This window comes from Oryctolagus cuniculus, chromosome X (genome assembly GCF_964237555.1).
Source record: "Oryctolagus cuniculus chromosome X, mOryCun1.1, whole genome shotgun sequence".
Taxonomy (NCBI): Eukaryota; Metazoa; Chordata; class Mammalia; order Lagomorpha; family Leporidae; genus Oryctolagus; species Oryctolagus cuniculus.
Window position 1 is genome coordinate 24100541 of NC_091453.1, and position 21194 is coordinate 24121734.

A 21194-nucleotide genomic window follows, 5' to 3' on the forward strand; every position below is an offset into this window, starting at 1 on the left:
GTGGACACCTGTCAGAAGTCACTGTTTCTAAGTTGCACAAGAGTCTAATAGGCATGAGTCAGTCTCCACTGCTTCTGGGGCCTGTCAAACTCCCATCCTTTGGAGAAATTTCCCCTGGATTAAATGGCATGTTTTCTCCATCCCAATAATCTGTCTACTCTATTTTGGGAGTGTCTCATAACCTCCTCTTAAGGCAATTCAATGTTCATCTTTCTCCTGTGGTTGTGGTAGGAAATAGTAATATTAATCCAGTTTGTTGGCCTGCTTTGGTTTGGTTTGTCTTGTCTTTCCCCTCACTAACTTGCCCTGTTATAGGAGAAAGTCTGTCCCAGGAGGAAACATGAATAGTGTGACAGTAGAAGTGAGCTTCCATTTACAATTTTTCTGAATGAGGAATACTATCCTGGATTCAGTTGATTGCATTATTTAGCTAATGTTATTCTTCCTATATAGTTTCACAAAGGTCATCTTGAATAGGACAATATGTTCTATGTTTCAATCCTGGGTGGGACATATCACTATCTTCCTAAACCTGTATATATATGAAATACATGAAACTTGTAAAACTTAAATAAAATTTTAAATTTTTTAAAAATAAATGAACCATCAAAACTCTTGTACTACTTAACTTTTTATGCATTACTTTGTTTTGTTAAACAATCTTCCTTGATTCTTTGTCCCACATAGAAAAATTTCTCTTAGTACTTCCTTCTCATTATTAGCAAGCATCCTTTGCCAAATCTAGGAGGATAAACCCTGATGAAACTGTGAACATACTGGTTTGGAGTTCTTCCTCTATTATGTATAAAAGCTATGTTGCTTACCTGTGTTGCAGATATCTTCTCCCACCTTCTTGCTTGGTTTTCACTCTTAATTATATCATCTAATGAACAGAAACATAATTTTTCCTAGTTCAATTTGTTCATCTTTTCCTGTATCATTAGTGGGATATTTTTCTGTATGCTGTTAAATAAAACTTTCCCCAACCCCCATGTTTTAGTCACCTTTGCAACACTATAACAAGATTCCTGACAAAGACTAGTTATGAAGAAAAGGTTTATTTAGCTTGTAGTTTTTGAAATTCAAGGGCATGGCACCTGCATTAGCTTAGTTCTGCTGAAGATCTTATGGAAAACAGTGATAGAAAATAGCACATGGCAATGGCAGGAGTACATGTAGGGACAAGGGACCACATCTTGAACCAAGAGATTAGAGGATTGAGTGGGGCCAGATTTTTTCCTTTTCTAACTATCATCTCATAGAACTACTAAGGGTTCGGCCGGCGCCGCGGCTCACTAGGCTAATCCTCCGCCTAGCGGCGCCGGCACACCGGGTTCTAGTCCCGGTCGGGGCGCCAGATTCTGTCCCGGTTGCCCCTCTTCCAGGCCAGCTCTCTGCTGTGGCCCAGGAGTGCAGTGGAGGATGGCCCAGGTGCTTGGGCCCTGCACCCCATGGGAGACCAGGAAAAGCACCTGGCTCCTGGCTCCTGCCATCGGATCAGCGCGGTGCGCCGGCCGCAGCGGCCATTGGAGGGTGAACCAACGGCAAAGGAAGACCTTTCTCTCTGTCTCTCTCTCTCACTGTCCACTCTGCCTGTCAAAAAAAATAATAATAATAAAAAAAAGAACTACTAAGGGTTCACATGAGAGCATGGCTCCAATGATCTAAAGACTTTGCATTGACCATGCCACTTAAAAAGGTTTCACCACCTCCCAATATAGTCACTTAGTTGACCAAGCCTCCACTCACAATGGACCCTTGGAGAACTTTCATGCCACTTCCAAATTCTTAGCATCCCAAATCATGAAAATATTCTCCTATGTGATAATCTGTAATTGTTATTATTTTACCTCTAGCTTTAAAAATCTACTGGAACTGATTGTTATGTAGGTTGTTAGTGTTTAATTTTATCTTTTAATATGGAAATTATACAGTGGTTTATATGCTTATCCTAGAAGTTTCTATTAAATTATGTTTATTGTGTTGTCCAAATTTTCCATACCCTTACTAATTTTTATCTGCATATTCAGTCAGATATTGTGGGAGTTATGCTAAACTCTCAATAAATAATTGTAAGGTCCCTATTTATCCTTTTAGTTCTGATTATATTTCCTTTACATATTTCAGCTTACTACATAATTACCCCTACTGTGTCTCTATAGTCTTTCCCATATCTGTATGCTTCCACTTGGAATAGTTTTTCTTTTGCCTAAAAGTTACCATTTAGTATTTCCTTTAATGTAGTTACCTTATATAAATGCTTTCACTGTTTATTTTTCTTAGCCTGGCTATATTTTACTTTTAATTTTCAAACATGTTTCCCTAGTTATTGAATCTTAAGTGGTAGGTATAAACTCTAATTTGGAGATCCTGTTGGCTTATTGTTTCTAATACTTCTATTAAGAAATGAGCTATCAGTGTACTGTTGCTCCTTTAAATGTAATATTTTATTTGACCACTTTTAATATTTTCCTTTTTTCTGTTTGGATTTTCAGCAGTTACTGTAACGTGCATTGGTCTGAATTTTCTTTGTTTTTATCCAGATTGTGTATCCTAAAGCATCTTCAATCATTACCTTACTGTCTTTTGTTACACTTGAAAACTTCTCAGACAGTATCTCCTCAGACACTTCTTTTTCATATTATCTTTTTCCTTTACTAATTGATATTACAAATATGTATCTTACTAATACTCAATATCATATATTTCTTATCCTCCTTTCTTTTGTTATCCTTTTATATCTCTGAATTCAGTTTTTATATTTGTCTGACCTAGCTTCCAATTCATGCAATCCTGTCTTTGAATATTATCTAATTTTCTGTTAAACCTAGCTTTTTAATTCTTAAATTCTATTATGTTGTTATTCAGCTTTAGGATTTTCATTTTGTTTCTGTTATTTTTTTCTTTTTTGACCTTCTCATTCTGTTCTTGCAGTATTTTGAATCAGTTATCTTAGTTATTTTAAAGTCGGTGGATTATAGCTCCATTATCAGATTCCCCTATAAAACTGTTTCTATTGTTTTTCTTTCTCTTGGTTTTGGTCCTGTCTTCTTATAAAGCTTGGAGTTTTTGATTAATGGTCAAAGTCTACGAAAAATGATAAAACATATTGTTATCCTGTATATTATGCATCTATTGGTAATATAAATTTTTCTTCTAGAAAGGAAATGGGATAGGGCCACTGCATATTCATGATTATATTGATCAAGTCAAAGATTGAACTAATTTCAAAACTGGGATTTCAGTCCCCATGAGTGCTGACCTGTTTCTGGATCACATTTTTTTTCATGAAGAATAGTCCTTCAATGTCTCATAACATACCTCTCAGGTAAGAGAGGCAATTGGAGCTGGCATTGTGGTGTAGCAAGTAAAGCCATTGCCTACAATGCCAGCATCCCATATGGGCACTGGTTCATGTCCCAGCTACTCCACTTCTGATCCAGCTGTCTGATGATGGCCTGGGAAAAGCAGCAGAAAATTGCCCAAGTATTTGGGCCCCTGCTGCTATGTGGGAGACTGTAAGAAGCTCCTAACTCCTGGCTTCAGTTTGGCCCAGCCCTAGCCATTGCAACCATCTGGGGAGTGAAAAAGTGGATAAAAGATCACTTTCTCCCTCCCTCTTCCCTCGTTCCCTCTCACTCTCCCTCCTTAACTCTGACTTTCAAATAAATAAATAAATCTTAAAAAAACGGAGAGGCAATTGTATTTTTTTATTTTTTACATAGTTTAAACAAGAACAATAAGAGTTAGAATGTGTGTATGTAGAGTTGGGATGAGTGTCAATGTTGTTGAGTTTTCTTATTTGTTACTTCACTCAGCTCTTTTCCCACCAGACTATCAAGATGAGGTTGCCGTTTCAGGGCAATGAAGAAGTAAATGGCTGGCGCCACAGCTCACTAGGCTAATCCTCCACCTGCGGCGCCAGCACCCCAGGTTCTAGTCCCAGTTGTGGTGCCAGATTCTGTGTCCCGGTTTCTGCTCTTCCAGTCCAGCTCTCTGCTGTGGCCCGGGAGTGCAGTGGAGGATGGCCCAAGTGCTTGGGCCCTGCACCCGCATGGGAGACCAGGAGAAGTACCTGGCTTCTGGCTTCGGATTGGCGCAGCGCACCGGCTGTAGCGGCCATTTGGGGAGTGAACCAACGGAAAAGGAAGACCTTTCTGTCTCTCTCTCTCACTGTCTAACTCTGCCTGTCAAAAAAAAAGAGTAAATGGAATTTTAATAATTGGTTGATCTTCTAGTTACAGAATTTGAGGACTCATGGGAAATTTCTCAATAATTATTTCTCCAATTCTTATAAAGTACTATGTATTTGGTCCTTAGTATTTATTCTTTTCCATTTTTATTCTATTTCTGTTTACCCTCTTCTTTATACCCTGGATTTCATTCACTCCGGCAATAATAGTAACCAGGGACCATGACTCAAGAGCCCTTCAATAAATTATAAGTTTCCTCAAGCTTCTATATGTGGAGGAGAATTTTTTCTTTAACTTCTAAATAGCACTGGTGATTACTAAAGCATATTATTCAATACAAGGCCCAAAGGGCTTCTATATGCACACATTTTGTCATCAACTCATCTGCTGGTTAGTATGGATGGTAACTGAAGGTCTAGTTCACTCAATCTTACCCCATAAAATTGTCAGATTTGCTTTAGGTTGCATTAATGAGAAATTAATTTCTGATGTGTTAGGTCAATGGACTTTGAAGATTGTTATAGAAAAACACAACCCCTTCCTTTATTTTCCCTTATACTTGTATACTAAGCATTTCACTTATTTATTTTCTGTCTTTCCCCACTAGAATGCAAATTTCATAAACATGTGAACAGGGATTCTTATCTATACTGTGCACTGGTGTAGTTTTAATGCCCTAAAAGAAGGCCTAAAATAGAATTCATTGAATATTTGTTAAATGAATAGATGGATGAGCAAAACAAATTAACTGATGAATGGCTGGGTGAATGTATGACAGGCTCCTATTTAAAGCATTTATTTCTTAATCAAGTGGAATATATAGGACAAATGTGGTTTTATGCTGCCAAGAGCATGAAGTTAAAATATTAGCCATATGAAATACATATGTCCTCTGAACAAAGAAAATTTCTTATTGTCAGAGGGTGGAATAATGAACAATAAACTGAAAGCTCTGTGTTTTCCTTGGAACATGTTAATGCATTAATATGTAACTTGTAAATCAATCATATTACTTTTGTTGGTAAAACAATAATTTAATAAACTCAACCACTCACCTGTATAATTGACCTTCCAAAATCCACCCTCTCTATCCATCTTTGCTACATACTTATTGATAACCTGTCAGTATTCAGGTTTAGGATCATAAAGGATTCTTAAAGGGGCAAAGGATTACAAAGTCAAACACAACATGGATGGCCCTCAATGATTTCATAGCCTAAGGAGGAAGAAGAATTTATTAAATTATTGTTTCATGCATAACATGTCCGAAGGAAGAAATGTCTTTTTAATGTATGGTTCTTATACCTCTGTGTCAGTAGCAATATATCTTATAGTTATAGCCTTCTGTGACAGCTGAAATTTACATGTTGAGTGTTTAGTTTGACAGATCAAAATCCATCCTCACTTTTAAAGCTGAAAATCAGCTTCTCCAATATTCTAGTTGCTAATACATGTGATCGCAGAGACTTCAATTGTCAGTAATGGAAATATCTCATTTTCTATTCATGGAGTAGTTTTCAGAAAGGAAGCATAAATGATATTTTATTGGCAGCAAACATCCTTTGTTGTGAGAGAATGTTACAGCCCCACTGGGCTGTCTCCATGTTTAATAGACCATAAAATTGAAATTCCCACCCTGACCTCTAAGAGATGAGATGAGTCAGAAAGTGACTCATTCTCTAATCAGTTGGAAGAATGCCCTTTATTGTCATTTACTTTGGCTTGAGTAAAAGTAAAGAGGTTTTATTGCTGTAGTGCTGAAAAAATTAGAGAAAGGGCTGATGGAGAGACTTTACCTGTTACAATGAACTGTGTAACCTCCAACATTTTCTCCTACACCTTCTAATTCTAACAAATTAGTTGCCATAGGTCTAGTTTTAAAACTCACTCTATTTAGAAACACAGTGAAAGGGACCTTTACACAGTTAATTCATTTTGCCATCTTAATAAGATCTATAAAATTCCACATGAGTGTATTAGCTGAGACAGTTGCCATCCAGCAAAAACACAGTCATAATGGTTGTTTTTCCTAGTTAACACCTGACCGAACTGAGAAATACCCAAAACATAAAAAGCAACATGACAGGGAAGCAAAAAATGAAATACCTCTATGATATCAGTCATCTGATCTTATATTCATGCCATGTTGTGACATCTCAGACTGCTATATGTTTTGTGGTAGTCTTTGTCCTTTTTTAATTTGTTATTTTTAAAGATATATTCATTTATTTTTTAACTTTTATTTAATAAATTTCCAAAGTGCAACTTTTGAATTATACTGGCTTTTCCCCTCATAACCTCCCTCCCACCTGCAACCATCCCATCTCCCACTCCCTCTCCCATCCCATTCTTCATCATGATTCATTTTCAATTATCTTTATATACAAAAGATCAACTTAGTATATACTAAGTAAAGATTTCAACAGACTGCACCCACAAAGACACACAAAGTATAGAGTACTGTTTGAGTAGTAGTTTTACCGTTAATTTGCATAGTACAACACATTAAGGACAGAGGCCCTACATGAGGAGCAGGTGCACAGTGACTCCTGTTATTGATTTAACAACTGACATTCTTATTTATGACATCAGTAATCACCCAAGGCTCTTGTATGAGCTGCCAAGGCTATGGAAGGCTCTTGAGTTCACCAACTCCGATTTTGTTTAGACAAGGCAATGTTCTAAGTGGAAGTTCTCTCCTCCCTTCACAGAAGGGTACTGCCTTCTTTGATGGCCTGTTCTTCCCACTGGGACCTCACTCACAGAGATCTTTCATTTAGGTCATTTTTTTTTTTTTTTTGCCACAGTGTCTTGGCTTTCCATGCCTGAGAAACTCTCATGAGCTTTTTAGCCAGATCCGAATGCCTTTAGGGCTGATTCTGAGGCCAGAGTGCTGTTTAGGGCATTTGCCATTCTAAGAGTCTGCTGCATATCCTGCCTCCCATGTTGGATCATTCTCTCTCTTTTAATTCTATCAATTATTATTTGCAGACACTGGTCTTATTCATGTAATCTCTTTGACACTTAATCCTATCTTTTTGATAAATTGTGAACTTAAATTGAACACTTTAACAAGTAAGATGGCATTGGTACATGCCACCTTGATGGGATTGAATTGGAATCCCATGACACATTTCTAGCTCTACCATTAGGGGTAAGTCAGAGTGAGCATGTGCCATACTGTACATCTCTTCCCTCTCTTATTCCCACTTTTATATTTAACAGGGATCACTTTTCAGTTAAATGACTAAGAATACTTGTGTGTTAATTAAAGAGTTCAACCAATGGTATTAAATAGAACAAAAAATACTAAAAGGGATAAAATAGTAAATTATTCCTCGACAGTCAGGACAAGGGCTGATCAAGACATTGTTTTTCATAGTGTCCATTCCACTTCAACAGGTTTCCTTTTAGGAGCTCAATTAGTTGTCACCAATCAGGGAGAACATATGATATTTGTCCCTTTGGGACTGGCTTATTTCACTCAGCATGATGTTTTCCAGATTCCTCCATTTTGTTGCAAATGACTGGATTTCATTTTTTACTGCTGTATAGTATTCTATAGAGTACATATCCCTAAATTTCTTTATCCAGTCTTCTGTTGATGGGTATTTAGGTTGATTCCATGTCTTACTTATTGTGAATTGAGCTGCAATAAACACTGAGGTGCAGACGGCTCTTTTACTTGCCAATTTAATTTCCTTTGGGTAAATTCCAAGGAATGGGATGGCTGGGTTGTATGGTAGGGCTATAGTCTGGTTTCTGAGCAATCTTCCTACTGACTTCCATAGTGGCTTTACCAGTTTGCATTCCCACCAACAGTTGGTTAATGTCCCTTTTTCCCCACATCCTTGCCAGCATCTATTGTTAGTTGATTTCTGTATGTAAGCCATTCTATCCGGGGTGAGGTGAAACGTCATTGTGGTTTTGATTTGCATTTCCCTAATGGCTAGTGATCCTGAGTATTTTTTCATGTATCTGTTGGGCATTTGGATTTCCTCTTTTGAAAAATGTCTATTTAGGTCCTTGCCCCATCTTTTAAGTGTGTTTGTTTTGTTGTGGAGTTTCTTGATCTCTTTGTAGATTATGGTTATTGATCCTTTATCGGTTGTATAATTTGCAAATATTTTTCCCATTCTGTCAGTTGCCTCTTCACTTTCCTGACTGTTTCTTTTACAGTACAGAAACTTCTCAATTTGATGCAATCCCAATATTTAATGTTAGCTTTGACTGCCTGTGCCTCTGGGGACTTTTCCAAGAAGTCTTTGCCTGTGCCTATATCTTGCAGGGTTTCTCCAATGTTCTCTAATAATTTGATGGTGTCCAGTTGTAGATTTAGATCTTTAATCCATGTTGAGTTGATTTTTGTGTAAGGTAGGGGTCTTGCTTCATGCTTCTGCACATGGAAATCCAGTTTTCCCAGTACCATTTGTTGAACAGACTGTCCTTGCTCCAGGAATTGGTTTTAGCTCCTTGATCAAATGTAAGTTGGCTGTAGATGTTTGGATTGATTTCTGGTGTTTCTATTCAGTTCCATTGGTCTATCCATCTGTTTCTGCACCAGTACCATGCTGTTTTGATTACAACTGCCCTGTAGTATGTTCTGAAATCTGGTATTGTGATGCCTCTGGCTTTGTTTTTGTTGTACAAGATTTCTTTAGCTATTCGAGGTCTCCTGCCCCTCCATATGAATTTCAGCATCTTTTTTTCCAGATCTGAGAAGACTGTCTTTGGTATTTTGATTGGTATAGCATTGAATCTGTAAATTGCTTTTGGGAGAATGGACATTTTGATGATATTGATTCTTCCAATCCATGAGCATGGAAGATTTTTCCATTTTTTGGGATCCTCTTCTATTTTTTCTTTAAGATTTTGTAATTCTCATTGTAGAGATCTTTGACAACCTTGGTTAAGTTTATTCCAAGGTATTTGATTGTTTTTGTAGCTATTGTGAATGGGATTGATTTTAGCACTTCTTTCTCAGCCATGGCATTGCCCGTGTATACAAAGGCTGTTGATTTGTGTGCATTGATTTTATATCTTGCTACTTTGCCAAACTCTTTGAGTTCCAATAGTCTCTTAGTAGAGTTCTTTGGGTCCCCTAAATAAAGAATCATATCATCTGCAAAGAGGGATAGTTTGACTTCTTCCTTCCCAATTTGTATTCCTTTCATTTCTTTTTCTTGCCTAATGGCTCTGACTAAAACTTCCAGAACTATATTGAATAGCAGTGTTGAGAGTCGGCATCCCTATCTGGTACCAGATCTCAGTGGAAATGCTTCCAACTTTTCCCCATTCAATAGGTTGCTGGCCGTGGGTTTTTCATAGATTGCTTTAATTGTATTGAGGAATGTTCCTTCTATACCCAATTTGCTTAGAGTTTTCATCATGAAAGGATGTTGTATTTTATCGAATTCTTTCTCTGCATCTATTGAGATAATCTTATTGTGTTTCTTCTGCACTTTGTTAATGTGGTGTATCACATTGATTGACTTGTGAACGTTGAACTATCCCTGCCTACCAGGGATAAATCCCATTTGGTCTGGGTGGATGATCTTTCTGATGTGTTGTTGGATTCTATTGGCCAGAATTTTATTGAGGATTTTTGCATCTTGTTCATCAGGGAAATTGGTCTATAATTGTCTTTCTCTGCTGCACCTTTTTCAGGTTTAGGAATTAAGGTGATGCTGGTGTCAGAGAAAGAATTCGGGGGCTGGCGCCACGGCTCAATAGGCTAATCCTCCACCTAGTGGCGCCAGCACCCCGGGTTCTAGTCCCGGTCGGGGCGCCAGATTCTGTCCCAGTTGCCCTCCTTCCAGGCCAGCTCTCTGCTATGGCCCAGGAGTGCAGCGGAGGATGGCCCAAAGTCCTTGGGCCCTGCATCCCATGGGAGACCAGGAGAAGCACCTGGCTCCTGGCTTTGGGGTCTGTTTAAGTTTTCTGTGTCTTCATGGTACACTTTAGGTAGCTTGTATGTGTTCAGGAATCTATCCATTTCTGATAGATTTCCCTGTTTGCTGGCATACAACTCTTTGTAGTAATTTGTGATGACTCTTTTTATTTCTGTGGTGTCTGTAGTACATTCCCTTTTTCATCCCTGATTTTATTGACTTGGGTTTCTCTCTCCTTTTAATAGTTAATTGGGCCAATGGCGTGTCAATTTTGTTTATTTTTTCAAAAAACCAGCTCCTTGTTTGGCTGATCTCTTATAATTTTTTTTTGATTCAATGCTGTTGATTTCTTCTCTAATTTTAATTATTTCTCTTCTCCTACTAGTTTTGGGTCTGGTTTGCTGCAGTTTTTCTAGATTCTTGTAATGCATTGATAGCTCATTTGTTTGGTGCCTTTCCAATTTCTTGATGTAGAAACCTATTGCTATAAACTTTCCTCTCAACACTGCTTTTGCTGTATCCCATAAGTTTTGATATGCTGTGTTGTTATCCTCATTTACTTCCAGAAAGTTTTTGATTTTTCTTTTGATTTTTTCTATGACCCCGTGTTCATTCAGGAGCATGTTGTTCAGTCTCCATGTGTTTGCATATGCTCTAGAGATTCCTGAGTTGCTAATTTCCAGCTTCATTCCATTGTGGTCTGAGAAGATGCATGGTATGATTTTCATTCTTTTGAATTTGCTGAGACTTGCTTTATGGCCTAGTATGTGGTCAATCCTAGATTAGGTTCCATGTAATGCTGAGAAGAATATGTATTCTGTAGCTGTAGGATTGAAAGTTCTGTAGATATCTGTTAGATCCATTTGGTCTATAGTATCAATTAAATCTGCTGTTTTCTTGTTGATCTTCTGTCTGGTTGATCTGTCTATTGCTGAAAGTGGAGTATTGAAATCACCCAATACTATTGTATTGGAGTCTAATGATGGCCGTGTTTCTGTGTGTAACACATCTTAAGCATCTTTTGCAGGGCTGGACAAGTGGTGACAAATTCTTTCAGTTTCTGTTTGCTATGAAACGTCTTTATTTCACCTTCATTCACAAATGAGAGCTTTGCAGGATATAATATTCTGGGATGGCAGTTTTTTTCTCTTAGTACTTGGGCTATATCTCCTCATTCCTTCCTAGCCTGTGGGGTTTCTGATGAGAAGTCTGCTGTGATTCTAATTGGAGATCTCTGAGAGTAATCTGGCATTTCTCTCTTGCACATTTTATAATCTTTTCTTTATGTTTCACTGTGGTGAGTTTGATTACAATGTGTCATGGTGAGGATCTCTTCTGGTCATGTCTATTGGGGTTTCTATGTGCTTCCTATACTTGGCTGTCTCTTTCCTTCTCCAAAACGGGAAGTTTTCTGCTAGTATCTTCTAATCCTTTCTCAGTCTCCATGCCTTCAGGAACTCCTAGAACCCGAATGTTGGGGTTTTTAATAGTATCCTGTAGATTCCAACAATATTTTTAGATTTATAATTTCCTCTTCTTTTCTTTGGTTTGACTGTATAATTTCCTATGCTCTGTCTTCTAAGTCCAGTATTCTCTCTTCTACCTCACTGATTCTGTTTTTAAGGCTCTCAAATGTGTTTTTATTTGTTCTATTGAATTCATTTCATTTTGATTTCTCTTCAATATCTCCATTTCATGTCCTACTAAATTCTTCATTTCATTTTGATTCCTCCTTAAGATTTCATTTTCATGAGAGAGATTTTGTGTCATGTGCAGTATGGATTTCTGTAGTTATGCATTTGTTTTTGATAACTTCTAAATGTTCTTATCATAAATTTTTTGAGTTCCGTATCTTGCATTTCTTCTGTCTCTTCATCTTCATAATCTTGTATTGGAGTGTCATGTTCATTTGGGAGTGTCATGATGTCTTCCTTTTTCTTGTTTCCTCGGTTTTTGCATGTGTTGTTTGGCATTGTGGAGAAATTCTTTTTTTTTTTTTTTTTCGCTGTGGTGGCTTTTCTCATTATACCATGACTCTAGATTAAATGGTCTGTCTGCTTTTGGTACATCTCTAGAGGTTTGTGGTGGGTGTGGCCAGAGAGCTCTGTTCAGCTCTTCAGGGTTAAGGATGTTCCAAAGGTGGCACACACAGGTTTGGCATGGTAAATCTTTCTTTTTTTTTTTTTTTTACTCAGAAGGGAAGTAATTCTCAGCTGAGCTCTTCTCCTTGATGGCAGTCAGTGCCTGAGCACTAGCCCCAGTGGGTATAATATTCATCTGCTCTGTCCCAAGGACCACACAAAGCATCTGTGCAGTCCTCAGTATAAGCTCAGATTCCCCTGCAATGTCTCTCACCAAGTAGCCAAGGCTGCCCGAGTTTGTGGCGTCTCCCACCGAGACTACTCACATCTCAGCCACACCATGAGTTCTCCCACACACCTGCAGTTTTCTTTATTTTTTCCACAATCCCGGTTCATAAGCTCCCAAATTCACTAGATCTTAGTCTCCTGTTATTTCTCCCCACCAGAGTCAGGTTTTTCTGCTTGGGTGAGGGTGGGCGCAGCCCCAAGCTGTTATGTATGTACAAAATGGTGCCTGCTCTATTGTCTTGCTCACCTTTGTAAGGTGTGTGGAGAGAGAGAATCGTGTCCATACCATCCCTTGTATTTTTTTCTTTCCTCTGGTTAAGCTGGTATACTTTCCACCATGGGAATTCATGCCCCATTCCCTCTAGGTTCTCCCTAGTGCTTTTCCACCAGTGTCTCGGGCTACTGAGGTTTTGTCTCACCTCTCTTTCTAGCGCTGGTGTGGAACCTCTCGGCAGCTGGGCTCCTGAGCCATGGGCACCCGTGCCCTCCACAGAGGTCCACCAAGTCCCTCTAATTACGGAAGAGTGTCCTCTGCCGTTTTTCCCCTATTTCTTCCCTGAGACTATACTATCTTCACTTTTATTAATCTGTCTTCTTCCAGACTATCAGTAAGCTCCCTTCCTATTCCACCATCTTGGCTCCTCCTCCAGACTTTGTCTTTTAAAAGTTGGAAGAGCCTGATATTTTTGGTTTGATGAATTTATATTGATTGCTGGAATAGATGTTTATCAGTGAACATGAAATAGATACTACTGAGGAATGGAACATACACAGATATATTACAAGAGGGAATGGATATTCCTTTGTTATGAGAAAGAACAATACAGTTCCTGACATCTGGAAACTGGTCTGACACTTTCAAGTGATCTTGATATTGTTAGGAACTGACTTGAAATTCACAAGTAAGTCATGATATTCTCCTGTCCAACAAAATCTCAGAGCACCAGCATTCCACAAGATTATTCTACAACCATGATGAAGTGGAATGAAACAAGAATACTTTATAAAATTTTCTAAGCATAAACAAAAACAAAGTGACTAATTAAGACATAAAATACCAAATAGCCTTTTCTTGGCTAGTGTGAATAACTTTTTGCTTCCTTACCAATTATTACTTTAACCTTGCCCTAGTTTGCCCTCCTTCAAGATAAAATTTATGAAGTTACCAATGACAGAATTGTACTCACAATTATCACCTAATCCTAAGAAAAATCCTTCCTCTCTTGAACGCTCCCCCAAATTACATAACAAACTAATATTTTAGTAAATCCTTTCAAATATCCTCTTTTTATTTATTTTTTATTTTTTATTTTTTTAACTTCTATTTAATGAATATAAATTTCCAAAGTACAGCTTATGCATTACAATGGCTTCCCCCCATAACTTCCCTCCCACCTGCAACCCTCACCTCTCCCAATCCCTCTCCCCTTCCATTCACATCAAGATTCATTTTTAATTCTCTTTATATACAGAAGATCAGTTTAGCATATATTAAGTAAAAGTTTCAACACTTTGCACCCACACAGAAATACAATGTGTAAAATACTGTTTGAGTACTAGTTATAGCACTAAATCTCAATGTACAGCACATTAAGGACAGAGATCCTACATAAGGAGTAAGTGCACAGTGACTCCTGCTGTTGACTTAACAAATTGACACTCTTGTTTATGTCATCAGTAATCACCCTAGGCTCTTGTCATGAGTCGCCAAGGCTATGGAAGCCTTTTGAGTTTGCCGACTCTGATCATATTTAGACAAGGTCGTAGTCAGAGTGGAAGTTCTCTTCTCCCTTCAGAGAAAGGTACCTCCTTCTTTAATGACCTGTTCTCTCCACTGGGATCTCACTCGCAGAGATCTTTCATTTAGGTCATTTTGTTTTCCAGAGTGTCTTGGCTTTCCATGCCTGAAATACTCTCATGGGCTTTTCAGCCGGATCCGCATGCCTTAAGGGCTGATTTTTTGGCCAGAGTGCTGTTTAGGACATCCGCCATTCTATGAGTCTGCTGAGTATCTCGCTTCCCATGTTGGATCGTTCTCTCCCTTTATTATTCTATCGGGTAGTATTTGCAGACAGTAGTCTTGTTTATGTGATCCCTTTGACTCTTAGTCCTATCATGATCAATTGTGAACAGAAATTGATCACTTGGACTAGTGAGATGGCATTGATACATGCCACCTTGATGGGATTGAATTGGAATCCCCTGGTATGTTTCTTTTTTTTTAACTTTTATTTAATGAATATAAATTTCCAAAGTACAGAATATGGATTACAATGGCTTCCCCCCATAACGTCCCTCCCACCCGCAACCTTCCCCTTTCCTACTCCCTCTCCCCTTCCATTCACATCAAGATTCATTTTCGTTTCTCTTTATATACAGAAGATCAGTTTAGCATACATGAAGTAAAGATTTCAATAGTTTGCTCCCACACAGAAACATAAAGTGAAAAATACTGTTTGAGTACTAGTTATAGCATTAAATCTCAATGTACAGCACACTAAGGACAAAGATCCTACATGAGGAGTAAGTGCACAGTGACTCCTGTTGCTGACTTAACAAATTGACACTCTTGTTTATGGCCTCAGTAATCACCCTAGGCTCTAGTCATGAGCTGCCAAGGCTATGGAAGCCCCCTGAGTTCACTGACTGATAATTTTTAGACAAGGCCATGGTCAAAGTGGAAGTTCTTTCCTCCCTTCAGAGAAAGGTACCTCCTTCTTTGAAGACCCGTTCTTTCCACTGGGATCTCACTCGCGGAGATCTTTCATTTAGGTTTTTTTTTTTTTTTCCCCAGAGTGTCTTGGCTTTCCATGCCTGAAATACTCTCATGGGCTTTTCAGCCGGATCCGCATGCCTTAAGAGTTGATTCTGAGGCCAGAGTGCTGTTTAGGACATCTGCCATTCTATGGGTCTGCTGTGTATCTCACTTCCCATGTTGGATCAATCTCTCCCTTTTTGATTCTATCAGTTAGTATTTGCAGACACTATTCTTGTTTATGTGATCCCTTTGGTTCTTAGTCCTATCATTATGATCAATTGTGAACAGAAATTGATCACTGGGACTAGTGAGATGGCATTGGTACATGCCACCTTGATGGGATTGAATTCGAATCCCCTGGTATGTTTCTAACTCTACTTTTGAGGTAAGTCAGCTTGAGCATGTCCCGAATTGCACATCTCTTCCCTCTCTTATTCCCACTCTTATATTTAACAGCGATCACTTTTCAGTTAAGTTTCAGCACTTAAGAAGAATTGTGTATTGATTACAGTATTCAACCAAAAGTATTAAGTAGAACAAACAAAAAAAATACTAAGAGGGATAACATATCAAGTTGCTCATCAACAGTCAGGGTGAGGGCTGATCAAGTCACCATTTCTCATAGTGTTCATTTCACTTTAACAGGTTTCCTTTTTGGTGCTCAGTTAGTTGTCACCTATCAAGGAGAACAAGTGGTATTTGTCCCTTTGGGATTGGCTTATTTCACTCAGCATAATGTTTTCCAAATTCCTAACAGGGATCACTTTTCAGTTAAAATTTAAACACCTAAGAATAATTGTGTTAATTACAGAGTTCAACCAACGGTACTAGAACAAAAAAAAATACCAAAAGTGGTTAAAGTATTACATTGTACATCAACCGTCAGGACAAGAGCTGATCAAGTCATTGTTTCTCATAGAGTTCATTTCATTTCAACAGGTTTCCCCTTTGGTGCTCAGTTAGTTGTCGCCAATCAGGGAGAACATATGATATTTGTCCCTCTGGGACTGGCTTAATTCACTCAGCATGATGTTTTCCAAATTCCTCCATCTTGTTGCAAATGACCGGGTTTCGTTGTTTTTGACTGCTGTATAGTATTCTATAGAGTACATGTCCCATAATTTCTTTATCCAGTCTACTGTTGATGGGCATTTGGGTTGGTTCCAGGTCTTAGCTATTGTGAATTGAGCTGCAATAAACATTAATGTGCAGACAGCTTGTTTGTTTGCCAATTTAATTTTCTTTGGGTAAATTCCAAGTAGTGGGATGGCTGGGTTGAATGGTAGGGTTATATTCAGGTTCCTGAGGAATCTCCAAACTGACTTCCATAGTGGCTTAACCAATTTGCATTCCCACCAACAGTGGGTTAGTGTCCCTTTTTCCCCACATACAGGCAGAGTGGATAGTGAGAGAGAGAGAGACAGAGAGAAAGGTCTTCCTTTGCCGTTGGTTCACCCTCCAATGGCCGCTGCGGCCGGCGCACTGAGCCGATCCGATGGCAGGAGCCAGGTACTTCTCCTGGTCTCCCATGGGATGCAGGGCCCAAGTACTTGGGCCCTCTTCCACTGCACTCCCGGGCCACAGCAGAGAGCTGGCCTGGAAGAGGGGCAACCGGGACAGAATCCGGTGCCCCGACTGGGACTAGAACCCAGTGTGCCGGCGCCGCAAGGCGGAGGATTAGCCTAGTGAGCCATGGCGCCGGCTCAAATATCCTCTTAATGGGATTCTACGTGATTCTTCATGCCCTGTGTTTTCCTTCATAGCAATGAGCAAAAATCTCAATTGGTCAACCATGGGTAGGTTCCTGGTGATCACTGACCTGAAAATTATTGACAGTTGCTATGTAGTCATTTCAAAATCACCCCTAGCTTAGCAGATTTCTGTTATCCAGCTATGAAGGAGAGGTTCACATTAGGGTAATCTTTCATTGACCCAGAGTTATTTGGAATGGTAAGAATGTGTTTTCATTGCCTTGACATAATATTTAGTATCATTTATCAATTATATGCAAGATCCCCCATGCTTTTAATATTTCATTCACTGTGGTGTGGTGCTGTAATACCTACATAAACTGAAGAGAATTTTTTAAATGTGAAAATGTTTGGGCTGGCAATGTGGTATTGTAGGCCAAGACTCCATGTGCAGTTCCAGCATTCCCTGTGGGTGCTGGTTCATGTTCTGGCTGCTGCTCTTCCAATCCAACTCTGAGCTTATGGCCTGAGAAAGCAATGGAGGGTGACCCAAGTGTTTGGGTCCCTGCACCCACGAGGGAGACCTGGAGGAAGCTCTTGGCTCCTGGCTCCGGATCAGCCCATCTCTGACCATTGCAGCCATTTGGGAAATGAACCAGCGGATAGAGACCTTTCTCTCTGTCAGTCTCTCTGTAATTCTGCCTCTCAAATAAATAAATATAAATCTTTTAAAAAGGAAATTGTCATATATATCAAAGATATTCTATAATACATATATAAGGTTTAAAGAATACTATATATCCTTCACTCAGTTTAAGAATTAAAACATTTTTGTCTTGCATTTTTTTATTCCCTCGCTTTACTTTAGAGTGTTACTGCATTTGGATGTGTCCTTAAGTATTATTTTTCTAGTTTTATATTTTTGGATGCCATCCAAATGAAAATCATACTGTGTATATCCTTTCATCACTTTATTAGCTCAACTTTTTGGTGACATTTGTCCATGTTTATGTGCACAGCATCACATTATCTTCACTGTTGTTACCATATTCCTTTAATGTATCTACTTTCTCATTGATAGATGTTCAGATTGTTTCAGTTTATGTTACACAAAATTATTCTATGATATTTTTGTACATATGGCCTGACATGTAGAAGAGCTTTTGCCTAGGTTATGATTTTTTTAAGGATTTATTGATTTATTTGAAATAGTTACAGAGAGAGGAGAGACAGAGGTAGAGAGAGATCTTCCGTCTGCTGTTTCACTCTCCAAATGGCCCCAAAGGCTTGGGGTGGGCCAGTCTGAAGCAAACCCCAGGGAGCTTTGTCTGGGTGTCCCACGTGGGTGGCAGGAGCCCAAACACTAGGGTCATTTTCTGCTGCTGTTCCCAGGCCGTTAACAGGGAACTGGATCAGAAGTGAACATCTGGAACACCAACTGGCACACATATGTCTGTAGGCATCTCAGGTGAAAGTTTAACCCACTATGCCTCAATACCAGTCCCTAGGTTAGGATTTTTTTTTAATACGTACACCCTACAGTGGTATTTTTAAATCTGTGGGTCATGATTTATTGGTGAGTTATAATCAGCACTTCTGAAAATAAAATGGAATAATAGCGGCCGGCGCCACGGCTCAATAGGCTAATCCTCCACCTAGCGGTGCCGGCACACCGGGTTCTAGTCCCGGTCGGGGCGCCGGATTCTGTCCCGGTTGCCCCTCTTCCAGGCCAGCTCTCTGCTGTGGCCAGGGAGTGCAGTGGAGGATGGCCCAAGTGCTTGCGCCCTGCACCCCATGGGAGACCAGGAGAAGCACCTGGCTCCTGCCTTCGGATCAGCGCAGTGTGCCGGCCACAGTGCGCCAGCCGTGACGGCCATTGGAGGGTGAACCAACGGCAAAAGGAAGACCTTTCTCTCCGTCTCTCTCTCTCACTATCCACTCTGCCTGTCAAAAAAAATGGAATAATAGCAAATGTTAGTATATATATATACATGTATGTGTACAAATACTTTTATATGCTAATATATACTTAAATATAATACTTATATATACTAATGTGCATTCTGTGCATTGTGATATAAAATTTGTTTCTTACTGTGATTTCTCTTTAAAATATTTGAAAAGATTACTGCAGGGTATGCAAATGGGAATGGAATTGTAGGGCAAGTTGTATGAGCATTCTCAGTTTTACAAGACAATGTTAAACGGCTTTACATATTGAATGTACTGATTTAAATTCCACCAACATTGTAGAGGGGTTTCCTATTACTTCCTAATCTGACCAACACATGATATGTTGAGAATTTTTATTGTTTTCAAGCCAGTATATGTAAAAGAATGGCTTCCTATTATTTTAATCTGCATTTTTCTGATTACTAATGATGTTGAGCATCTTTTAAAAGGTGTATGGCTTTTGTGGTTCCTTTTCTGTGTATGCCCATTTTCTATTAGTCAGTTCATCTTTTCTTTATTAATTTGGAAGTATTCTTAATACCCTCTCATCTCTACAAAGCTTTTACTTTAATCTCTGTTTTGTCTGTTGTTAATACATCATCCATTTTTGGGTTGATACTTGCATAATATATATCATTTAACTTTCAAGTTTTCTGTATCCATGTGCTTAAGGTGAGTCTCTTGCATATAGTATTTATGCTATTTAAAAATATATGTTCTGTGTAAATATTTATTATACATGCATGCTATATGCATTAAGTATTTGCTATATAGACATATACCTACTATAAATATATACTATTTATAATTTTTTAAATTTTAATATATTTTCTTACATTATTGCTTAGCCTAATTATATTCATTGTTACTATTGCAATATTTGTGTTATCTATTTATATTATCTACAGATTGGTGTAGATTTTCTGCATTCCATTTTATCTTTTCTACTGGTATAGGTGTTATATGCTTTTTTCATTTTCAGTAGTTTTACCTAGAAATTATATTATATTTAACTTTATACATCAATAGTTTTGCCCTTCTTCCAATCAATAAAAGAAACTTGGTATTTTTAAATTTTATATATCTTCTTCCTGGCTGATATGTAATTTTTTCCCTGTGTTTTATACATATATTCTTTTTTAAAAAATATTTATTTATTTGAAAGGCACAGTTACACAGAGAGAGGGAGAGACAGAAGGATCATCTACCTGCTGGTTCACTCCCCAATGGTCACAACAGCCAGCTGTGCCAGGCCAAAGCCAGGAGCCAGGAGCTTCCTCCAGGTCTCCCATGCAGGTGCAGGGGCCCAAGGACTTGGGCCATCTTTCACTGTTTTCCCAGGCCATAGCAGAGAGCTGGATTGGAAGTGGAGCAGTTGGGACTCAAACCGGCGCCCATATGGGATGCTAGAACTGCAGGCAGCGGCTTTACTCATTATTCTACAATGCCAGCCCCTGTGGATTTTCTTCTTTAAAATTATGGCAGCTTATACCCTAAGATTCCCACGAGCCTGAAAAGGTAAAGCGCAGTACTGATTACTGATGACTGTCTTTCTGGACACAGTTAATCTATGTACCTAGTCAGTTGACTCTAGGTAAGATTTCATGACCTGAAATAGGGTTGAGGATTCCTGTTCCCAGTGACAGGGTTCTGTCAAGGTCTTTGCTAAATTTTTTTAAAGTTATTATTTTATGCTTCCTTCCTATAGGAACTAAGGGTGATCCAGGCTATGAAAGCAGGGTGGCAGAGCTCACAGAAAAGTCAGGTTCTTGGACCATCCAAGATGGTGTCACAGGCAGTGGTTTTACCCTCTACACCACAATGCTTGCCGCTAGATATATATTCTTGTTTAATCCAATAATTTAGATATAATTTTGTTCATATACTAATGTTTGCTTAGATTTATTACATTTTATCAGTTTCATTCTTCACCGTTCCTTTTCATATCTCAGATCTGTTTTACCTCATCTTGAAACATAATGTTTAAAATTTGCTTTAGTGAAAATCTATTGGTGATAAATTATCTCAGTTTTCATTTTGCTAAAAATTACTTTATTTCATAGTCATCCCTGAACAGTGGTTTCTCTGAATATGCAAGTCTGGGTGATAATTACTTTCTCCAGAACTTTGAAGATATTTCCTTAGCATCTATATTAAAGTATTGCTAAAATTCAACTGTCACTCTAATCATCATTCCTTTGTAGGTAATCTATTTTCCTATGTCCTCCTTAACGAGTGTTAATATGTCCTCTTTGTCTATAATGTCCTATAACTTCATCATAATGTGTCTAAGGGTTTCTTTTATTTTTTTTCCTGTTTGAGAAAGAAGAAGGAAATAA

At 38.5% G+C, this 21194-nt stretch overlaps 1 protein-coding gene across 5 annotated transcripts in view; it reads left to right on the forward strand.

The window, feature by feature from the left end:
- The window catches only part of SYTL5 (synaptotagmin like 5), a 323995-nt gene that overhangs the window by 228160 nt on the left and 74641 nt on the right, over window positions 1–21194 (forward strand). The gene's annotated exons all lie outside the window — the stretch shown is intronic.